The sequence below is a fragment of the Dreissena polymorpha genome, chromosome 16 (genome assembly GCF_020536995.1).
Source record: "Dreissena polymorpha isolate Duluth1 chromosome 16, UMN_Dpol_1.0, whole genome shotgun sequence".
Classification (NCBI taxonomy): domain Eukaryota; kingdom Metazoa; phylum Mollusca; class Bivalvia; order Myida; family Dreissenidae; genus Dreissena; species Dreissena polymorpha.
The window spans coordinates 34234130-34256692 of NC_068370.1; the positions used below are offsets into that span (position 1 = coordinate 34234130).

Here is a 22563-nt window from a genome sequence, read left to right on the forward strand (position 1 = left end):
TTTGCAAATCGCTATGTTTGTTGCTACGATGTAAACGACAAACATTTGAAATGCAATTTCAAGTTCATCACCATATTGTTTTATGTAAACATCAAACCTTATATTGTCATGTTTTGCCTATGTCTTTATAATTGTATATTTGTTATTTACTTAGATTCCCATATGTTACACTCCGAGCAGGCATGTGTACGGTCCCAATTCGCTCTTGATTGTTCCGTTTTTCCATACATTTGTTCGGGCAAAGTGGAATAAATAAATAATGCGCCTTTAATAAGTGTCCGAAAACAGGATAAAGAAGAGAAAACGCAAAAGAGGAACTTGCAGAAATCGATCGAAGGAAGTTTGAAGTTAATTCCACGAATTCGATAAGACAGCAATCACATTGGTGAACCATTTTGTCTTGCCCGACAAAAACATCCCTTTGGAAATCTGTCGCTGTGTTACACTTCAGAAAGCTGTATCGACGCGGCGCAAATCCAAAACATCCGGTAAAAGCTGTGAAATATAGGTTACCGGGTTAAATGAATCAGATGCCGTAAGAGATCAATCCAACAGAGTATTGCTGACGACAAGCCCTTCATGTGTTCAAGACATTTCAATCGGCAAAAAAGGCATTGGTTATAGTATTTATTTCTGATAAATTGCCAAAGGGTGCTTATTGTAAATTTATTTAGTGGACTTTCCTTTAAGCAATTTTTTTATTTGCGAGTACTTTTTTAGTTTACACACCTTGTCTGGTGCTAGCTAGCTATTTTACAAATACCTCTTTGCAACACGCGAACGCGTTTGAAAAGCCCTTGTCTATAAATCGACATGTAAACAATATAATTACGCTGGTACAGTGAAACATGTTTAAAACGAACGTCATCGGAACCAGGCCAATCATTCGGTTTTAAGAGCTATTGGGTTTATCAAGATTTTAAGTATGTGTCATTGTCCTTAAAACATGCACTTAAGTATATTTCCTGTCTTACATTCGACAACATAATACGTATGTCTACAATTGTAATAGTATTCGTTATATTTTTGTCGTGTGTCAAAATGTTGATGTGGTACATAAAGCAACAACACAATTATCCATAATCATATTCAGGTATCAAAACGTATGTAAAATACAGCACCAACATATAAGCAATAATTATGATTAATGTATTCGTGTATTAGCACACAATTCAAAAATAGATTGACCGTTTCTAGGCGGTAACGACACGTTTATTCATTTGTATATTTGTTGAGAGTGTGTTGTGTCTTACGTATGTGTCGTTCGCCACACTGCAAATTGGTCAAACGACAATAATAAGATAAAACTTCTTATGATGAGGTTGCTCTTATATTGATATCCCCCGCCAAATATATTTTTTATAGGTGGATGAAGAACTAAAAGAAAAGGTGTCTGTGAAGGCTTGTGTCTGTTACTAATTATTTGATGATCTTGTCATTGTCCAAGCTTGCAACGCCAAACTATGTACATGTTTTAAATCATTTATTGATACACTTTATTAAAATTAATAGAACCTATCCAAGATGTTCCAAAATAAAGCTTCGCATTAACAAATCCGTTATCAAGTCGATTTTTTTTCAAGTAACAAAGGATGCTATTAAAATGTGCTTTCATAAAAAGACGGTGTGAAAGGACAATTATTGTGCATCACTCTTCTATCGCCGTATAAACTCTCCACTTATTTGAAGTGAATGTACACAAATCTTATAAAACATAATTTTAAGGAAGAAATGGTGATAGATCCGCTATTAAAAGCTGATGTGCATCGAATTTTGTGTGACCTTGAATATGTACATTGGGACATGGATCTTGCATTTTCCTCGCACTCTGATAAATATGAACAATTTAATCGGGGCATTTTAAAATCCATAGATGTATGGCAGAATCCTAACGAAATAAGGCATATTTAATTAAAATTTGTAAATATGATTCTTGACCTAAATAATTGACCTTGATTTTGCCTGAACAACTGTGGTTAGTTTCATGGCTGTGGCTCATAAAGATATTGGAGATGCAGCTCCAGAAAGAAAAAAATCCTATAGGTTATCTTCAAGTCAAAAGGGCCATAACTTCATTTTTAACAAATTAATTGCGTCGCAATTTGACATGCATTATCCTTTTATCCATGTATATTATATACACTTATACAAAATTAAAACGTAAACTGACCAAACAGACTTGGCTCCATTGTGTGACTCCGGACACAGACTTAAACTAAGTTTTCAGGTTAAAAAGGGCCAAAATTCAGTAACTGAGTATTTGCAAATGGAGTGCGACGGCATTTCATCCTCCCTCTCATACGTACTCCCAGTCTTACAAAGCTTCAATGAAATTGGCAAAAGCTATTCCGAGATAAGGCTACGGATATTAAAGTTTTCCGGACGGAAGGACTAACGGACTATACCAAAACAACATCCCACAGCCTATTGCGCCTTTGAACGTGCACTCTTGCATGAAAAGGGCGCTATATAAATCCGGTTTAATAATAACACCGGAAGATATGGTTGTTTTCAAGTGGAACGTAGAACATATCCGGAACAGACGTTCATTAAATGACAATACTTAACATCCAAACCTAGTACTGCGTGGATTCCTAACCCACTCTAGTACAGTTTGCATGCCGCGAAGAAGCAATGAGATTGTTAAAAATCCGCGTAATGCGAAAATGGGACTTTTGCAATATTCTGCCAGCGTAGCTCCAGTCCAGCTCGGCATGAGCGCAGTCTTTTAAGTATATGCATACTGAGGAGGATACGCTGGAGATACCTCGACACATGCGTGCTTTTCAAAAGCGGAAAGCGTAGCCCTTGACCAGACTGCGCAAGTGTGCATGTTGTGCTCGAGATACGCTGGCCGCATATGACATAAGACCAATTTTCGCATGACGCGGATGTAACAGTGTTTTCTGAATGTGTGGAGAGATAACTGCGTCTTAATCAAATATCAATTATTTAGACGACGAAGAAATAAATCCATTATTAGCCACGTGAGGACAAATGTGATATGATCATACGTGGGAAAATTCACTAGTATGTAGTTTAATATGCGTGCACTACATACCAAACATGTCATGTTGTGGATATGCGACTTTTAAGTGGAAAAGAACACAACAATACTTAAACCTTTGTAATTTAAAAACTTAGAAAAGTAAATTGTCTACCTTTATTTCAAAGTCAGGATATACGCCGAACATCTTTTTAAAGATAATTCTTGTTGTATTTACGTATCAGGCCCGTACGCAGGCCAGGGGCCCTGGGGCCCAGGCCCCCTCTCCCCCCCCCCCCCTGAGTTGGCTGTCAAGGAAGGATTTTTTTTAGAAATGCAATTTTTCTCTCACGAAAGGGCCCACAGTACACTTTCACTCAATACAAAAGAGATGTGTTTTATTGTCCTGATAAACAAGGGGATTCGCGCTATTTTACTCGCCATTAGAGATAAGCCCATAGGCAAGCAATGTTTTCTTATCGCATTGTACACACATCACTGATCAATCAATGGCCCCTTGTGATCCTTAATGCTTCATCTATTGATGGTTAATGTAACACGTCTTTTGATTGGCCGAGGAAAGAGTAGCAGCGAATGGAAGCAAATGATACACGAGGTCGAATGTCTGAAAATTGCCGACGTTAATAATTAGTGAAAAACAAGTAATATTGGAAGCATTTGACCTTTCAACAGCGAGAGTGAATCCACGCCCCCCCCCCCGATTTCAAGGGAGGTCACTCCGCCGAAGTCCGTCATAAAAAGGCTAGCGCGTTTGTTAGTGGATGCTATCTAGAAAAATTCATTATAACTTTTTTATGATCATTGAATAGTTATCTTGAAAATTATTATCGTATCTATTAAATAGTCATAACTTTTTAGCTCACCTGAGCACAACGTGCTCATAGTGAGCTATTGTGATCGCCTTTTGTCCGTCGTGCGTCGTCAACATTTACCTTGTTAACACTCTAGAGGCCACATATATTATCCAATCTTCATGAAACTTACTCAGAACATGTGTCCCAATAATATCTTGGACGAGTTCGAAAATGGTTCCGGTTGATTGAAAAACATGTCCGCCAGGGGGGCGTGGCAGTTTGCTACAGTAAAACCTTGTTAACACTCTTAAAGTCACATTTATTGTCCGATCTTCATGAAACTTTGTCAGAACATGTGTCCCAATAATACATTGGACGAGTTCGAAAATGGTTCCGGTTGGTTGAAAAACATGGCCGCCAGGGGGCGTGGCAGTTTTCCTTATATGGCTATAGTAAAACCTTGTTAACACTCTAGAAGTCACAATTTTAGTCCAATCTTCATGAAATTTTGTCAGAACATGTGTGCCAATAATATCTTGGACGAGTTCGAAAATGGTTCCGGTTGGTTGAAAAACATGGCCACCAGGGGGCGTGGCAGTTTTCCTTATATGGCTATAGTAAAACCTTGTTAACACTATAGAAGTCACATTTTCTTCATGAAACTTGGTCAAAACATGTGTCCCAATAATGCTCGATTGGTCATTGTCGGCTCGGGTACTACTTGCATGTACCCCGGGTACTCTTAAGTATACTTACATGTACCCCGGGTACCGTAAATATACTAAAACGTACCCGGGAAATTTGACGCTAAATCGGTCGTTGTCGGCTTTTTTATTTTATTAAATTATATTCACATTAATGTCAATTTTCTGTAAAATGGCCTCTATATTATCGAAACCCATACTCAAAAAGCATGTTGATGCAGTTTTTATATAAAGAGAAGTTTGTTTAAGATAATCGGTAGCGCGTTTTACAACATCGGATTTTTTGCGGGAATACAACTCGGGTACAGTCTAATATCGACCAGGTACGATTAAGTATATTTACCGTACCCGGGGTACATGTTAGTATACTTAAGAGTACCCGAGGTACATGTAAGTAGTACCCGAGCCGACAATGACCAATCGAGCCCCAATAATATCTTGGACGAGTTCGAAAATGGTTCCAGTTGAATGAAAAACATGGCCGCCATGGGGCGGTGCAGTTTTCCTTATATGGCTTTTCTGTATGGTAAAACCTTGTTAACACTCTAGAAGGCACATTTGTGGTCCAATGCTCATGAAACTTGGTCAGAATATTTGAACTAATAATATCTGGGCTAAGTTAAAAAATGGTTGAGATCAGTTTAAAAAACATGGCCGCAAGGGGGCGTGGCATTTTTCCTTAAATGGCTATTTAGTACAAAACCTTGTTAACACTCTAGAAGTCACATTTATTATCCAATCTTTATGAAACTTGATCTGAACATTTGTTCTTACAATAGCTTGAGTGAGTTTGAAAATGGTTATGGTTTGTTGAAAAACATGGCCGCCAGGGGGGGGGGGCAGTTGTCCTTATATGGCTTTATTGAAAACTTTTTGACACTATATTAGCCACATGTATCGGCCAATCTTCATGAAACTTGGTCAGAACATTTGTCCCAATGAAATTTTGCCAGAGATTGAAGCTGGGTCATATGAGCTCAAAAACTAGGTCACAAGGTCAAATATTAAAAAAAAAACATGTTAAAAGTCACTTTTTTGGTCCAAAATAATCTTCATGAATCAGCTTGCTTTTTTTCAGAATAGTCTAGTTCCTTTGGCTTTAAGGTGAGCGCCTTAGGGCCTGATGGCCATCTTGTTTATTAGTCTACTTAAAAGCCGTTAATTTTATAATCAAAGTAGGCAAAATTATCGCCAATTATCGCATACACTATGAATTGTCACAATACTTTTCCTTGAGTAAAAGATGTTTTAGTTTTTTAATTAAAAGCCGTTAATTTTGCAATCGATGACAACATCGCAAATGTGGCACAGGTAAGTAAATTTATTATATAAGAAGACGAAGAACGTTTTATTGAAATCCGATATAACACATTTCTACAATGCGTTGGTCAAAATGACCCATAAGTATTGTTATAAACGTATAACATAGTCAATGTCGTCAAAAATGTCAAGGGTCATTCACAGTTTGCGGCATCTGTTTTGATAACGGATTAGTAGAAAGCCCACATATGGTGTAAACTGACACTTATTGGCACCTATTGATAATTACTTGCGCATTTTAAAATAGTTGCTTAACTTTAAACGATATAAAACTAGCTACATTAAATTCGGAAGACTTAAACCGAAAGAAATAAAAATGCTTTATTCTATGTGATATTATTAAAAATTATAACTGATTGTCTTTTTTATTACACATTTCATAAGCCTTAAAGTGGCCTTTTCGCAGATTTTTGCAAATTTTGAAGTTTGTCATTAAATGCTTTATATTGATAAATGTAAACATTGGATCTCAAAAGCTCCAGTAAAAAATCAAGAATAATATTTAAAAAAGGAAAAAAAGAAGCCGGTACCAGGGCTCGAACCAGTGACCCCCGGACTCCTGGAGTTAGTCTGAAGTAAAAACGCATTAGCCCTCTCGGCTATTCCGCCGGGTATACACAGTGAAAGTATTTTATACCTTATATAATTAATCTTTGTAGTTACGTAAATTTAAACGATAACAACAGAACTCTCCAAATTATTCAATCGTTTCGCGTTGCAACGCTTTATAATTTTTAGGTTTTCAAATCGTCAAAAGATACATATAATGCCTATATTGGACTATGGTTAATGTTCAGTAATACTGTTACCTCACAAATATCATAACTAAAACGGAAATTTGCGAATCTGAAACAACTTTTTAAAAATTTGTCAATTTACCAAACCGTGAAAAGATCCCTTTAACAAATATTTAGCAAAGTTTATAATGACTCTTTTTAATTAGCCGACTGCATTAGAATGTCAAATTTATTTAACGTTGGCCACCTTTGAAAATATGGTTTTAAATGTTACTTTCTAATTTCTCTATATAGAGGACAAACAAGTAAAAAGTGATACTCGTTTTCTATAGCGTGTCCCTTGCAAAACTTGCATTTACTATTTTCGCGTAGCATCTTATTATAACGACCTTATAACAAACGTAGAGGTGTTTTGCTTTCGGGCGATCGCTTTATATGTTGAGATTAAGCTGTTCATGTGGACGACGACAAAGACGAATCCAACGTTTGCTTTTTTCAAGAGTAGTACGCGGTTTAGGGAACGGAAGAAACGTAGTTCCATCTTTTAACCGTTATGGATACCTTGTGTCTGAATTACAAGTGCCATAACAACACCTTTAAACCATTTTCTTTGTTTAAACACAGAACTACGTATAAGCTTATGTGTCGGACAACGGCGAACTTGACGGACAAAATGGCGGATAGAAACGGGCCTTATCTATGCTGTAATCTGATTGGTTAATAAGCCTGTCGATCAATCGGCTGTCGAAAGGTCAATTAGAGAGGTGATATGGACAATTGGCATTAATCTGAACTGGAAAGTCTCTTTGTCGAAGTCCAAGGCCGGGGCCGCCCATAATTCTGCCAAATCAATGGACCAGAACGAAAGTCATACTTCATCTGTAAGTCATGTAGGTAGACTCACACACCAAATATAAGTTCAATATCTTAAAGCGTTTCGAAAACAGGAAAATAAAATGCCGGACGGACGGACGGCGCTATATACCACACTACCGGGGGCATAATAATCAGCTCAATTTCAGAAAGAGTGCGAAAAAAACGTCAGAAAAACGTTTTTTAAGTTGTCGTTCGTATTTAATCTTCCAGACAGTCGTCGCAGCCAAACATCAGTTTCGTGACCACTTCGCCGTACGTATTTACAAGTTCATGATGTATATACATGGATGCAACACTGTTACATTTGTTAATTCAGTTGTGTTCTTTTATGACATTATGGGTCCTTGACACCAAAGTCAAATGCTAAGTGACTAAGTGACGTCATATCAAGAGCAATTCTTAAAAGCCCAAAATCACTCAAAATCAACGAATATTTCGAAAAATATTTCGAAAAATAAAGTTAACACATAAAAATCTATGTTCCTTATAGCAATAGCAAACATTTCAACGCTAGATGTGGTCTGGTAACAAAGATTCAACAAGTTACAAAATGCTCATGTTTGTTGTTTGTGGGACATTATATTCAACACAGGTTCATGTACCAAGTTAGTGTTCGTATGTCGTATGAAAAGATATCGGTGCGGGAAATTATAACTGCATACATGGTGCCCCCAAAAAATAAAAACGAGCATTTTGTATCTCGTTAAATGTATGTTACCATACAACATCTGGCGTTGAAATTTTGGCTTTTGCTATAAGGAAAATTGATTTTGTACGGGTTGACATTATTTTACAAAATATTTTGCGAAATATTCGTTGATTTTGATCATTTATGTTACTTTAAATTTGTCCAACAATGCGTAGCGGCTGTATTTGTTAGGATCGGCTTCGAAGGAAGGTGAGTGTCACAGTGGTAGAAATGTGCCATTATATGCTGACCTGTATTCCTACTTTGTTCACGTTGAACCATAATGCGTTCAACTCTTTGGTAAATGCGAACATTAATGTGCTGTATTACATGAAATATGAAAATAAGTAAAGATAAAATCATATTGCTTGACATATCTTAATGTAACAAGTGCAGTAATAAGCACACTTGCAATATTGTTTAATTAAACACAGCAAATGAAGCTCCGCGTAACACAGAATTGTTGTTATTTTACGAGTTCTACTAAACACTTGCCCTCCCTATTTTTCTTGCAAATCAAGGCTGTTTGGCATGTTAATGTGGTCTTCTGTAGATTACTTACATATTTTGTAATATTACAGCATTTGAAACTTGGCTTTATAAAAGTAATGCGTTATAATATGTGAAAAACGCTTATTTAATCTAAGAAAGGTGATTCGATTTGACAACTCAACTGCTACATAGATCTGCGTGATATGTGATTTCGTGCAGCATTTTCACGTCGCGCGAATATGTCACTTGTGTCCCTTAAAACTTCCCCCCTCAGAAGCGAATTGAAAATGGCTTTGTGCAAACAGCATAAAACCAGAACATCCTGTGAGTTACTCGCAGTCTGTTCAGGTTTTATGCTGTTTGCTGCTCATCAGTATCTAAGGGTTGGAAATGAAGCCTTTAAAACTTAAATCTAGTAAGAAAGGTCTTGAATTACATGCAACTTTCTAAAGGGTTAATGTTCCCTCCTGTGCTACTTGATTTGAACCATGTTTTGTTTACACTAAATTCCATTTCATTGGCGAGATCTGGGTCATTATCGTATGGCTATTGATGTAAGATTGTGTTTACTTCCGTACTGTAAGTGCAACTGCTTGAACTGTCTTCAGACTGAGCGATTTCTGAACTAGGGCGATATATTAATTGCAATAGTATGCATACATGTTCGGTACGGCGAAGTATCTTCTCTATTTGAGCCCCGTTCTTCGAAAACTGGGCTTATTGCATGAGCATTAACTGCCGTCCTAGATAAGTCTCTGCAAACGCTGCACGGGCTAATTTGAGACAACACTTCGTCCAAATGAATTTAAGTCAAGTTTTCCTAAAACGAGGCTCATTTAAAAAGCAAAACGCCACCTGTGAAAGATATGATTGAATGTAATCAGAAGACAATTTTTGCACACCGCATAGGTATACAGCAAAAGAAGTCTCTATTAAACGAAAATACAGTAAAAGCGGACATGTTTCTCGGATAATAGTGTGCTTCCTTTCTACATTCCCCTTAAAATATAAAAAAAACTTGTTATCAGAAAATGATTAACATTTCAAATTTAGGCCAACAGTTCATGGAGTGACATGTTGACGCTATCCAAAGTTGAACAAATTCACGCTTGGTCGATGATTTGTATGGTGTTTACAGTCAAACCTCGTACTTTGAATTGTCATTAGTTATTCAACCGTTAGGAATACCTTACTACACTTGATTTAATGTGATAAATTACCGGGCGACATGAAGTGCCTTTTGAACATGAATTCGTACAAGATAATAAATCAACTATGATCAGTTTGTAAAAAAGAAATGTCAATGGCCGTAAGAAATTTAAAAAAAGCTCCCTCCTGTCGCACACACAATGATACGTGTGGCGTTAAGCGTTTTACCTAAAAAGACGTTGGACAAACAAACATACAAGTGACAACAACGTTACGTGGATGATTTAACATAGAATAATCGTTCTATGAATAAAGATTTGTTTGGAATAACGCTAACATTCTTTACATGTCTACACATAATCTACGCAGTATTCACAGAAAACGAATTGCTATTTTACAGTGTTCACCGGAAATTGGCGTGAACATTAATGAAAACGGGTAAACACATCATTATGAATTCTATCACTAGTTTGTTGACAATTAATCGCATGATTCTGGGACAGTGAACATTAATGTGACAGCGAGTCCAGATAATTATCTCAGTTATCTCTTGTTGAGCACTTTGTTTATTTGCGATATAAAATCAGTCATGGACCCCGTGTGTTTTGCAATAAAATGAGTCACTGGTTGTTACGGAATTCCGCCGCCGCGGCTTAATCGTCATTTAATAAAATACTCTTTAATGTGAAAATGCGAAGCCGGAAGTCAGCGATCATGAAAATGAAGAAACTACTAGTTGACGAAAAGAAACAACAAAAAAAGCGACAACGACAACAACATTAAGAAAATTATGTTGTTGTTTTTTAATTTCGCCTTTTCGTCACTGTCATTTCGCCTTTTCGTGATCAAAGTATCGCCATTTCGTGTTTTCAAATATTCTTTTATTTACAGTGTTTTACATTTGATAATCTATATTAAATAAATAGGTGGCATAATTGTAACCACACTGTAATTTTTTGTTAATTTAATCGAGTGCCGGTCCCGCTGTGAATTTTCTCCAAAAATACATGGCGTATTATCGTTGGATATCGAACAAGTCTTTGCACGCAGATGTCCAAAGTCCCATAGAATGTATAAAATTAAATACACAATAAACATAAGAAACCATAAAAGCTGTGGAATCGCTTTTGAGCGCGCATTGCAGAGCAATGAAGGCTTAAAGCGATGGAAAAGCATGCCGACCCTCAAATCCATAATTAATAATAATACACTCAAATACACATGTAATACATTTTAAAAAAGGTATCTCATTCTTCATTAGTACGAGTTTCATTCTTCGTTTTTGTGTATTGTGTGTGCAAAAGAATATGTTTTCACTCATGAAAAAACGCTTTTGCAATGAAATAGGAGGAGGAGGGTCATCCCGTATAATCCAAGATATGCGATGCAAAAGCTGATTCCGTCTTTTTAAATTGTCATTTTCGTAACATCATAATGATCTGAGATCTGTTGTTTGGTCCAATCGACTAATTCATACTTATAAATGTCACAAAATTAATGATTTAATATGTTTATCAGCATTGTGAAAATTTTGGTCTGTGCGGAATAGTTTCCAAGACAACGAATTTATTAAATTGCTTAGTTGTATGAACCTTGAAATTAAACCAGGCTTTGAATCATGATTAAGTAGTCCATCACACGTTAATAATTCAACAATTGAAAATAAAATTGTTATTATTGATTTGTATTTTAATTTTTCCATCGTTCTAATATCAAGTTGCAGGTGTGTTTCGAAAGTTGGGGTATTTTGAATTACGTTGATATAGTCTGCGTGTCGGTTTACTATAACTCAATCGACACATCAATAACATTGTATGTGCATACCGAAATTCAAGGGACGTGTTCACGTACTTCTACATTTATGAAAAATATCAAGAGCTGATTTTCAGAACTCTACTCAACTTTATTTTTTTTTTTAATGTAATAACAAAGAAGAATCAAAGTTAATTGGATCAGGATTCGAACCCGGGACCCTCATGAGCAAGGGCATACGTGCTACCACTAGAACCCCCAGGGTTTGATCATGTAGACCATACTTTACTAACAGACGTATTTTCCCAATTATCGATGAGCAGCGTCACAAACGTGAAACGCTGCGTATACGTTTACCGATTTATAACGTTTACCGATTTATATTGATGATTTATCAAGTCGCCAGTTTATTCTTAATCAGGAGTGCTCAGGATTGTTTTTTTAATTAAAATGCATACATTTTGTTTTGAATCTTTGTATCGTCAGTTTGTCACTTTTGTTAAAGGGTTTGCGTTCAAAGGTAAATTCATATCACATAAAAGTTTGAAACATTTCACATTTAAGAGAAATTAAAATTATGAGAAGAAAAATAGAACTAGTATGCCTAGTTTGCCCCTGCTTCGACTATATTACGCCTCTAAGGTTTGTCCTCAATTTGACCTGTTTCCCCAAGGTCATGTAAGGTTGACGGCTTCGGTTTAATTGATGTTGTGTTTTTGTTCGCAAGCTACTTAATTGTCAATTTATTGTATATTTCATCTGATTCGGAATAGCATGGCGGTCACACATGATCAAGCTAATTATTATTTTGGTATCAAATCATCGTCGATACTGGTTTTGTACGAATCAGTTAAACTGGCTAATATCTTTTATGCGATCCTGACGAAAAACAAAATTCAACAAATATCGTTGCTATTTCTTTAGTGTTATCTTTATACTGCAGTTAAATTTCCAGGACCAAACATCAACCATTCATCGCATCGTTTAAAAAAAAATGTCAACAGGATGTTTCGTAACAAAATATGGTCTACCGGAGTTACATAGACCAAGCAGGCAATATCAATAACATCTGTTAAAGCATTATAGCCAATAAGCAGTATGTATATGTAAAAGTGACATTTATACATGTATTAAATCGCACATAACTGGATGCCGCGGGCAAACATAATTTTGCGGCGGAGAAATTAAAAGTCGCTCTGCTATAAACGTCTGTTTTACTTAATAGGCAATTAACAAGTTTGTATCATAAGCCTGAACTGGATGACATCGGTCTGAGCGTTTGCAATTTGTGTGCGATTTATTTGTAAAAAAAAATCCTCGAGTGTTATATTTGTTGAGAAATTCATTCGAAAAATGATTCAATGTGATGCTGATTTGCATAAACTTGTTTGCATATTGCCTCAAAATGTGTTCACCGTCTCATGTCCTAGAGTTGAAACGAATCTCAGGCACGAATCAATGCAAAAGGTTCGTTAAATCTCCGTCAAATCACTTTAAGAACCCGCTTTCTTAAGGACAGTAAACTTATCCGAGACAACAATCGCTTTCCGCTCCAGATTGCTCTAGACCTTGAACCTTAGATCTGCTATCGACTTAGACAGCGCGCGTTATCCACTTGCAAGCTATAACAGAAGGCTGCAAGCGACGCTCGTTTTTTGTTTACCGATAGTTTTGTAGGTCAATTGTGTTTACGTGTCTTATTCTGTGCGTTGAAATGAGTCATTATAAACATTTTCACTACGAAGCATTATGTACAGTTTCAAATCTACATTTTAACATCGTAACATGTATGCAGCATGTATGTGTATTTGCGTTTTATTTTAAGGTAGTGCACCTCTAATGGGCACATATCCAAATATAATCTAATTAATTATTTTCTTAATCAGCATCATTTCACTGAACTACATGCAAATTTGTAGGTAGGCTTTCCATGCTTTTTAAAAAAATATACCGATTTTTTCAAAACCACCCCCACGCTCGGCTTTTGTCCAGTTTATTTTCACCCCTGGGGTATATAAAAGTTCCATAATTCATTCAAATTTCCAAATATGGGCATGTAGTTGGTGTGTACAGATGCTGTAAAGGTGTTTAAAGTTTAAACAAGATGAAATAAGTATTCTTTTACAGACATTTATTTTTTACAATTTTTTATCTATGGAAGAGCACCATGAAATGTAAGTGATTTCAGCCAAGTAAAAACTGGGTCGGTTAAAAACAAAGTGTCATAAAATTCAAAATAGTATCATTTAAGTCATATTTTAAACTTAGTTTTTATAGAAACACTATATACAGCAAAAATACCAAGAACTAGACAGATTTACCGTTTACTTTTTGAAATAAAAATAAAAATGCAACATGCATGGTTCGTATTTTCAACAGTAAATCACCCTATTTCGCCATAACGTTGTTTTAATTTTAATAATTGAAAAATGTGCATAAAAATTGCAACATATTTAACAATAAATATAGCTTATATGCCATATTAAATCAAATTACGTTAGAAAATAAATAAAACGCGTCGCAAAAAAGTATACGTCGTCGGCAGGATTCGAACCTGCGCGGGAATATCCCAAAAGATTTCTAGTCTATCGCCTTAACCACTAGGCTACGGCACCTAATAGTAGGCTCTTCAACCTTCGAAGAAATCGCGGGAAATCATTAGAGGTGCACTACCTTAATGCGGTAAATAACAAAGTAGAAATAGAAAGGAACACACAAAATACGCCGTTTCGTCTTTTTATTTCAAAAAGACATTGAACACAAACAAGAAATATTTAATAATTCAAAATCATGCCCTCAATCTAATGTACAGCACAATCATTCTACATATCACCTTTATGTACAACATTGTATTTCTACTACATAAACCGAATATTTCAATTTGATTCAAATCATTAATAACATAAATGTATTTCAAAATCAAAAACGGTACACGTTTATTCAAGAAATGCAAAATATCTCCCAAAACCATAGCCAATTTTACAATCGCATGGGTGAACACTGTAATACCATGTTTCTTCTAAACAAATATGGCAAACTGAAAAGAATGAGTGTCATGACTCAATGAGACCATAAAAAGTGGCGATTTCAACTGCACATTTACATGGTCCATACAACACAAGCAACTACTCATTAACAGCAGCATGGACAAACACAATACACGAACTAGGTACTATGTATGCAAAATAATACATCAGTTGCGCCCATATCTACAAATTTTCCGATGAAAATCTTTACGCCAATCATATTTAAGGGAAGTTCGTGCTATTTACAAACAGGATCACTTGACACGTGCAAAATGACTCGCATCACGTGACCTGCACCAATATGAGGTATAATGCCGCAGAATCCGTCTACGTCATAATCTTGGTCGAGTCGTCGTCGATCGATAGTGTACGCTGGCGGGCCGGGAACGCGAATCCGTTAAGCGTCGGCGACGACCCGGATGGCGTCAGAGAGGTCGGTGACTGGTGATATTCGACGTTACCCAGCGACATCTGCCGGGTGATCTAAAACCGGAAAATGTGTAGACAAAGAGTCAACTTGGACAACACGACGCTTGCTTGAGAACGTCAACATGCAAAGTCAACAGCTGTTACACAAATTAGATATAGGTTTATGAAATGCAAATCAATATGCAATTTTCTTTTAAATGACGAGGAGTGGACACAGTTTAATCCTAGAAAGGTATAACAATCTTTGCCAAACTTAAGGCATGGACAGTAATGGTCCTTACGCTGAATTTGGCTAAACTTGCTTTCCAAAACATAAATGACAGAAAAATACAAAGTATCCAGTGCAAGATATGAAATGGTCGTGAAAGCTTGCAGATTTATGGCATTTTTCTACGCGCTACGCACCTGTAACGGTTTGGTTGATCTGACTCGGTCCCAAAATCCCTGTTTCGGTGGTGAGGTGATAGGGTTCAACTCCGGGGCGAAGTGCTGAGTGTAGTGGCCCCTGTATTCACGTGCATCGCGGGTTTTGTCCATGATATGACTAGAACCTAGGCATACACACACTATAACAGGCTAAAGTATCAAACGAGTGCAGTTTTTAAATGCTGTTTCTCAATGGTGGATATTATACGTACGCTTTAATTACAAATTCAAATTATCTGATCGCTAGATGATTGAATGCAAACTAAATTACATGGTTTATTTATCGCCACGTGCACTTAAATTGCACCACGCGGATATTTATCCGTCGAATAAATTTTGTTCTTTTAATAGAAGAACCTTTCTAGTTTATTACTTTTTGTAATGATATAGGGCCTATATAAATATCGCATTAAATTAATAAAGCTTATAACGTGTTTCTCATTTTGATTTTTCCAGAAGGGAAACAAAGTCTTTTTACTTCAGTTTAAATACCAGTTAAAATATCTGAATAAATATTGCGGCGTTCCACAGACTAAAATTAATAGCTACAATGTTCTCAAATAAACTGTTTTTCAACTATTTCGCTTACCGTATTTTCACAACGCAAAATAAATCCTGCTTTCTTTCTGTTCTAGATATCTTTCTCGTATTACGTCGCAGTAACGCATAGATTCGTAATATGTACAAGAATGATGTTAAAACCGGTCTGTTCACTATTTATACTTGAAATGCTCGTGATCCCCAGGGACCTACAACCATTCTCAAAGTCGTGCTGGAAAATATGTTTATCTGTTAGTTTGCGAAAATAGCGCAGAATTTGTTGCAAAGGGTTGTAGCCGGGAAATTGTAAACAACGTGGCCTTGAAAACCACGTGGATCGCAAAGGCGTCTGTTTACTAACAAAGTCACGTGACTAGATACGTGTTATTTAGCGGCGAATGTAAAGAACTATAAATAAACATAGCTATATGTCTTTGTCTTCATGCTTATTTTATATACTGTGCAATTTTCTTGGTGTTAACACTTAATTAGTAGGCCTTTTTGCTTCCTGAATTATCTTTTAAACAAGAAATGTATTAAAAGTCGTTGTTAAGAACGAGTTTATACCACCAACTATTGTACTAAGGGAACTAACATTGCTAAAAGTATTATTGTTATATTCCAACCACATTTACATCGGCTCGTTGGTCTAGGGGTATGATTCTCGCTTAGGGTGCGAGAGGTCCCGGGTTCAAATCCCGGACGAGCCCAATAACTTTTTAAAAATAATTTTGAAAAAACATCGTCCGTTAATTTTCTTGATCGACAACAACAAACATACCAAAAATAAAACTTTTAGGGAAAGCAACCACTTTCCATTATGTAAAAGATCATACTTTTTTATTAAACCATAAACACGCACATAGATGAGAGCAATATACGCTCCGTGACCATAAACCATCTATAAACTTTACCCACGAACGTTTGCTTTATGCGTCTTTTCCCTCGCTCCACTTTCTCTGCTCACGTACTCTAGATGACATCAATATACGCTCCGTGCTCTGCTTTAAAGAATTATTTCCATATTATGGTTCTTCAAGGGATCTTTTCACGCTTTGGTAAATTGACAAAATTGAAAAAAGTTGTTTCAGATTTGCAAATTTTCGTTTTAGTTATGATATTTGTGAGGAAACAGTAATACTGAACATTTACCATGGTCTAATATAGCCATTATATGCATCTTTTGACGATTTTAAAACCTAAAAATTATAAAGCGTTGCAACGCGAAACGATTGAATAATTTGGAGAGTTCTGTTTTTGTCGTTAAATTTTGTGAAACTACGAAGATTACTAATATAAGGTATAAAATACGTAACGTATGTGTTCTTGGCGGAATAGCTCAGTAGGCTAAAGCGTTTTTACTTCAGGACTCTGGCAGGATTCCAGTGGTCACTGGTTCGAAACCTGCTCCGGGCAATGTTCTTTTCCTTTTTTTAATTTTATTCTTGATTTTTTACTGGAGCTTTTACGATCCAATGTTTACATTCATCAATATAAAGCATTTAATGAATAAGTTAAAAAATGCCAAAATCTGTGAAAAGGCCCCTTTCATGTGTAGATTGATATTGCATAAACAGGCTTTGTGTCACTTGATGAGCTTTGCATAACTTAAGATTTTGGCATGTATTGAAGCTTGTCATTAAATGCTTTATATTGATTAATTAAAACATTTGAACTATAAATCTCCAGTAAAAAAACAAGAATACAATTTTAAAACAAGAGGGCCACGATGGCCCTGAATCGCTCACCTGACTAACCTTGCTACATCAACTTAAATTCTATCAGACCCACATACAAGCCCAAGCCAGATTTCATCAATTAATAAATTCTGACAAAATTTCACTAAGACGTGATGAAAACTGTGACCTCTTTCATCTACACAAGGTTTTACTAGAATTGACCAGGTGACCTAATTTTTGACCCCAGATGACACATATACAATCCAAACTCAGATATTATCAAGATAAATATTCTGACCATATTTCATTATGATCAGATTAAAGCTATGACCTCAATTATCTACACAAGGTTTTTCTATTATTTAACCTTGTGACCTAGTTTTTGACCCCAGATGACCCAAATACAATCCTAATCCAGATTTCATCAAGATAAACATTCTGACTCAATTTCATAAAGATTGGATGAAAACTGTGACCTCTATTGTCTACACAAGGTTTTTCTATTATTTGACCTAGTGACCTAGATTTTTTGACCTAGTTTTTGACCCAAGATGACCCAAATACAATCCCAACCCAGATTTCATCAAGATACATATTCTGACCAAATTTCATAAAGATCGGATCCTCTACTGTCTACACAAACAAATTGTTGACGGACACACGCACACACAACGGAGCTGGACATCACACGGTCACATAAGCTCACCATGTCACTTCGTAACAGGTGAGCTAAAAAGGAAAAACAGTAACCCTCAACAGGATTCGAACCACTGAGCCCTAGATTCCTGGAGTCCTGGAGTAAAAAGCCTCCCGCCTAGACCACTCGACCATCCATGCTCACATTCAGAGCAGATGTATTGTTTAGCTATATAAGCAATCTTGTAGTTTCCCAAAATATCGAATCGCGTCGATATGATGCTTATTCTTTTGGACGACCCCTTTAAGCATACTAACTTAAAAACAGTAAAACAAATACAACACTACTATTTCATATCACATCAATAAAATAACAGATCAAAGACTGTGCATGGATATATTATTCAATTGGTCGAAATGAGGTGCATGTGATGGTGAAATCTTAATTTATTCTGTAAATATTGAACATGATTATGATAATGTTGATGATGATGATTCATATGATGTTTATATATCACAAGAGGGCACAAGGCCCTTGGTGGCTCACCTGAGAATCAGATGAACTGTACTGTTTTGAGCAATTTTTGTGATGTTCATATCATAATTAAATGTGGCTTCTTACCTCACTTTTACCCAGAACAAGATTTTCAAGGACGTTGAATTCTGATTATGAAAACTCTAAAAAAAAATTGCTTCAACCCCTTGTGACCACGTGTTTCAATGGACCAAAGCCATTATGAACTCCATCAAGACATCATTTTAAAAAAGGTCTGAGCAAGTTTTACTATTGCCATTTTTTCAAACACTGCCAGGATATAATAAGAAAAAATCTTCTGAGCAAGTTTGATGATGATTTGACTAAAATTGAGCTCTACAGCATTAGCAAGGTTTCACTATAGCTATATTAAGACTATACCCCTGACTGCTCTACAGCATTAGCAAGGTTTCACTATAGCTATATTAGGACTATACCCCTGACTGCTCTACAGCATTAGCAAGGTTTCACTATAGCTATGTTAGGACTAAACCCCTGACTGCTCTACAGCATTAGCAAGGTTTCACTATAGCTATGTTAGGACTAAACCCCTGACTGCTCTACAGCATTAGCAAGGTTTCACTATAGCTATGTTAGGACTATACCCCTGACTGCTCTACAGCATTAGCAAGGTTTCACTATAGCTATATTAGGACTATACCCCTGACTGCTCTACAGCATTAGCAAGGTTTCACTATAGCTATATTAGGACTATACCCCTGACTGCTCTACAGCATTAGCAAGGTTTCACTATAGCTATGTTAGGACTAAACCCCTGACTGCTCTACAGCATTAGCAAGGTTTCGCTATAGCTATATTAGGACTATACCCCTGACTGCTCTACAGCATTAGCAAGGTTTCACTATAGCTATGTTAGGACTAAACCCCTGACTGCTCTACAGCATTAGCAAGGTTTCACTATAGCTATATTAGGACTACACCCCTGACTGCTCTACAGCATTAGCAAGGTTTCACTATAGCTATGTTAGGACTAAACCCCTGACTGCTCTACAGCATTAGCAAGGTTTCACTATAGCTATATTAGGACTATACCCCTGACTGCTCTACAGCATTAGCAAGGTTTCACTATAGCTATGTTAGGACTAAACCCCTGACTGCTCTACAGCATTAGCAAGGTTTCACTATAGCTATATTAGGACTATACCCCTGACTGCTCTACAGCATTAGCAAGGTTTCACTATAGCTATGTTAGGACTAAACCCCTGACTGCTCTACAGCATTAGCAAGGTTTCACTATAGCTATATTAGGACTATACCCCTGACTTCTCTACAGCATTAGCAAGGTTTCACTATAGCTATATTAGGACTATACCCCTGACTGCTCTACAGCATTAGCAAGGTTTCACTATAGCTATATTAGGACTATACCCCTGACTGCTCTACAGCATTAGCAAGGTTTCACTATAGCTATATTAGGACTATACCCCTGACTGCTCTACAGCATTAGCAAGGTTTCACTATAGCTATATTAGGACTATACCCCTGACTGCTTTGTTTTTCAACAGACCTGAATAAATTTGGATCTGGGCTGATATATCATTAGCAAAAATCTTCTAGCAGGTTTAATCATGATTGGACCAAAAACGTTTCTTGCTAAGTGCAACAAAGGTCTTTCTAAAGATATATAAGGAAACCTGACACACTCCTGAGGACATGTTTTTCAAGGGCCAGTGCCATTTTTTATCACAGCCAATATATCATTACAACAAAGGTTTTGACCAAGTTTCATGAAGACTGGACTAAAATGTTACTTCTTAAGAGTTAAATAGCATCATAGATGTAGATAACAGAGATGTAGATAACATATTAGCTACGTCTATGATAGCATCATCTTTAACTTGAAATAGTGACCTAATTTGTTATCTCACATTACCCAGTTTTTGCACAGGGCAAAGATATCAGCTAGGGGAACATATATGCTTACAAGGTAAGTGTTGTTTATGATTTATGTGTTCAGATGAGCTACAACTGAAACCATGTTTATGAGTGCATGAACATATTTAAAATGATAACCTCGAAAAACTGTGTCTGCAAGCCACCGATGCCATCACATTCCGCATTTGTATAAAAACTCCACTTGGCGGAGTAAACTGAACCAAAACATGGAAGTGTGCAAGTTCACATGCTGGTTAAAATGTTTGTAAAGTTAAAACCTCTAGCAGCAATACTGTTTTAATGCCAGCCAACACAACTTAAGTTTTTTGCTAGAGGGGCCACAACTCCTGTTGTGTTGAATTCTCCAAACCAAAATATAGAAACTCACAAGATCACATGCTAGCAAACATGTTTGTAAAGTTTTATTCCTATAGCAGCAATAAATAGTTTGCGAGTTACTCACACAAGCTTAAAATGTAATGTTTTGATACAAAAAGGACCACAAAAAGGACCATAACTCAAGTTGTGTTCAAAACCTGAGAGCCAAAATATGGAAGTGTGCAAGAGTATGTGGAAGCAGCAATACTTTTTTTTAGTCATGTGCTATACAAGTTACAAAATTTAATTGTCTGCTAAAACGAGGAACCACAACTACGGTTATGTTGAAAATTTCTAAACCGAAATACATGTATAAAGGTACACAAGTTAACATGCTGGAAAAGTGTCAGCGCTCTAGAAGCACCCTTATATACATTACCCGCAACATAAGTTGTTTTCTTAAAAAGGATTATTTGGAAATTATTGGAACTCAAATATACTGGTGCTGAAGTTTCCATGCTAGTTAATACATATGAACACTTTCATCCATCTTCCACTGCTGTTTGTATATGTGCGACCCAAAAATTGTGCAATGTACAGACATAGCGATGGACACACAAGGGCAAATCTATATGCATACCCCCTCTAATAAAGTGGGGGCATAAAACAGAATCACTTTTCATGAAAATGTCATGGAGAGGTTTCTCCTTTACTTCAAATATAAACAGAACATTATAAAAATACATTAAGAACATGCAATGAACAGTTGTGCAAATCATTAATAAGATTTTTGTTTTTAAGTTTGACAAATTTATTTTCAATTCATATCATACACTGTTTTTGGGTTATATGACTGGCAGCATATTGACATTGAGTGCACAATATAGTACATATAAAATGATAAATGCAAAAAAAACACAATGCAAACAGTATTAGTTCAATAGAATTTTAACATATACAAACAATAACACCACAGTATACAATTCCTTCACAACACAAATATTGCATCAAAATTATGAAGCCACTTCTGAGCTTCTATTGAGTTGCATGTTTTATACTGACTACATAATTGGCACACTTGAAAATGCTTAGAGATCATACATTAGCCTTTGTAAGTCAAAAGTTAGAACAGATTACATAAGCATAACATAGTGACAATAAAAAACAAGAGGATCAATATAGCCCTAGATTGCTCACTTGTATCATTGGGTGAAGCAAGTTTCGAACCCAGGCGAATGATTTGATAAATCTTTGTAGAAAACCTCAATCTTATGTGAATAACAAAATATTAAATCAACATAAAACTTTAAACCCCCCACCACACCACTAAGCATGGCCACTGTTGAACCCAGGTGAATGATTTAAGTTTTTTTTCCACTAAATAAGTCCATTTAAATTATGTGACCCTGAAATGTGGCAAGATTTGACCCCAGGGGCATGATTTGAACAATGTTTGAAGGGAGTCACTAGATGATGTTACACACCAACTATTTAACCCCTGACACTGGCAGGTACAGAGATTCTTTAAGTTATTGAATATATAAGTCTAAAGAAATCAA

General features: G+C 36.2%; 1 long non-coding RNA gene and 1 other non-coding gene across 2 annotated transcripts in view; one reads left to right on the top strand and one right to left on the bottom strand.

Moving 5' to 3' along the window:
- Window positions 1-22563, bottom strand: part of LOC127861407 (uncharacterized) — a 132245-nt gene that overhangs the window by 36694 nt on the left and 72988 nt on the right. The window lies entirely within an intron of this gene.
- On the top strand, window positions 16579-16650 carry Trnap-agg (transfer RNA proline (anticodon AGG)). The gene has a single exon. It is a non-coding gene; the product is annotated as a tRNA-Pro (tRNA).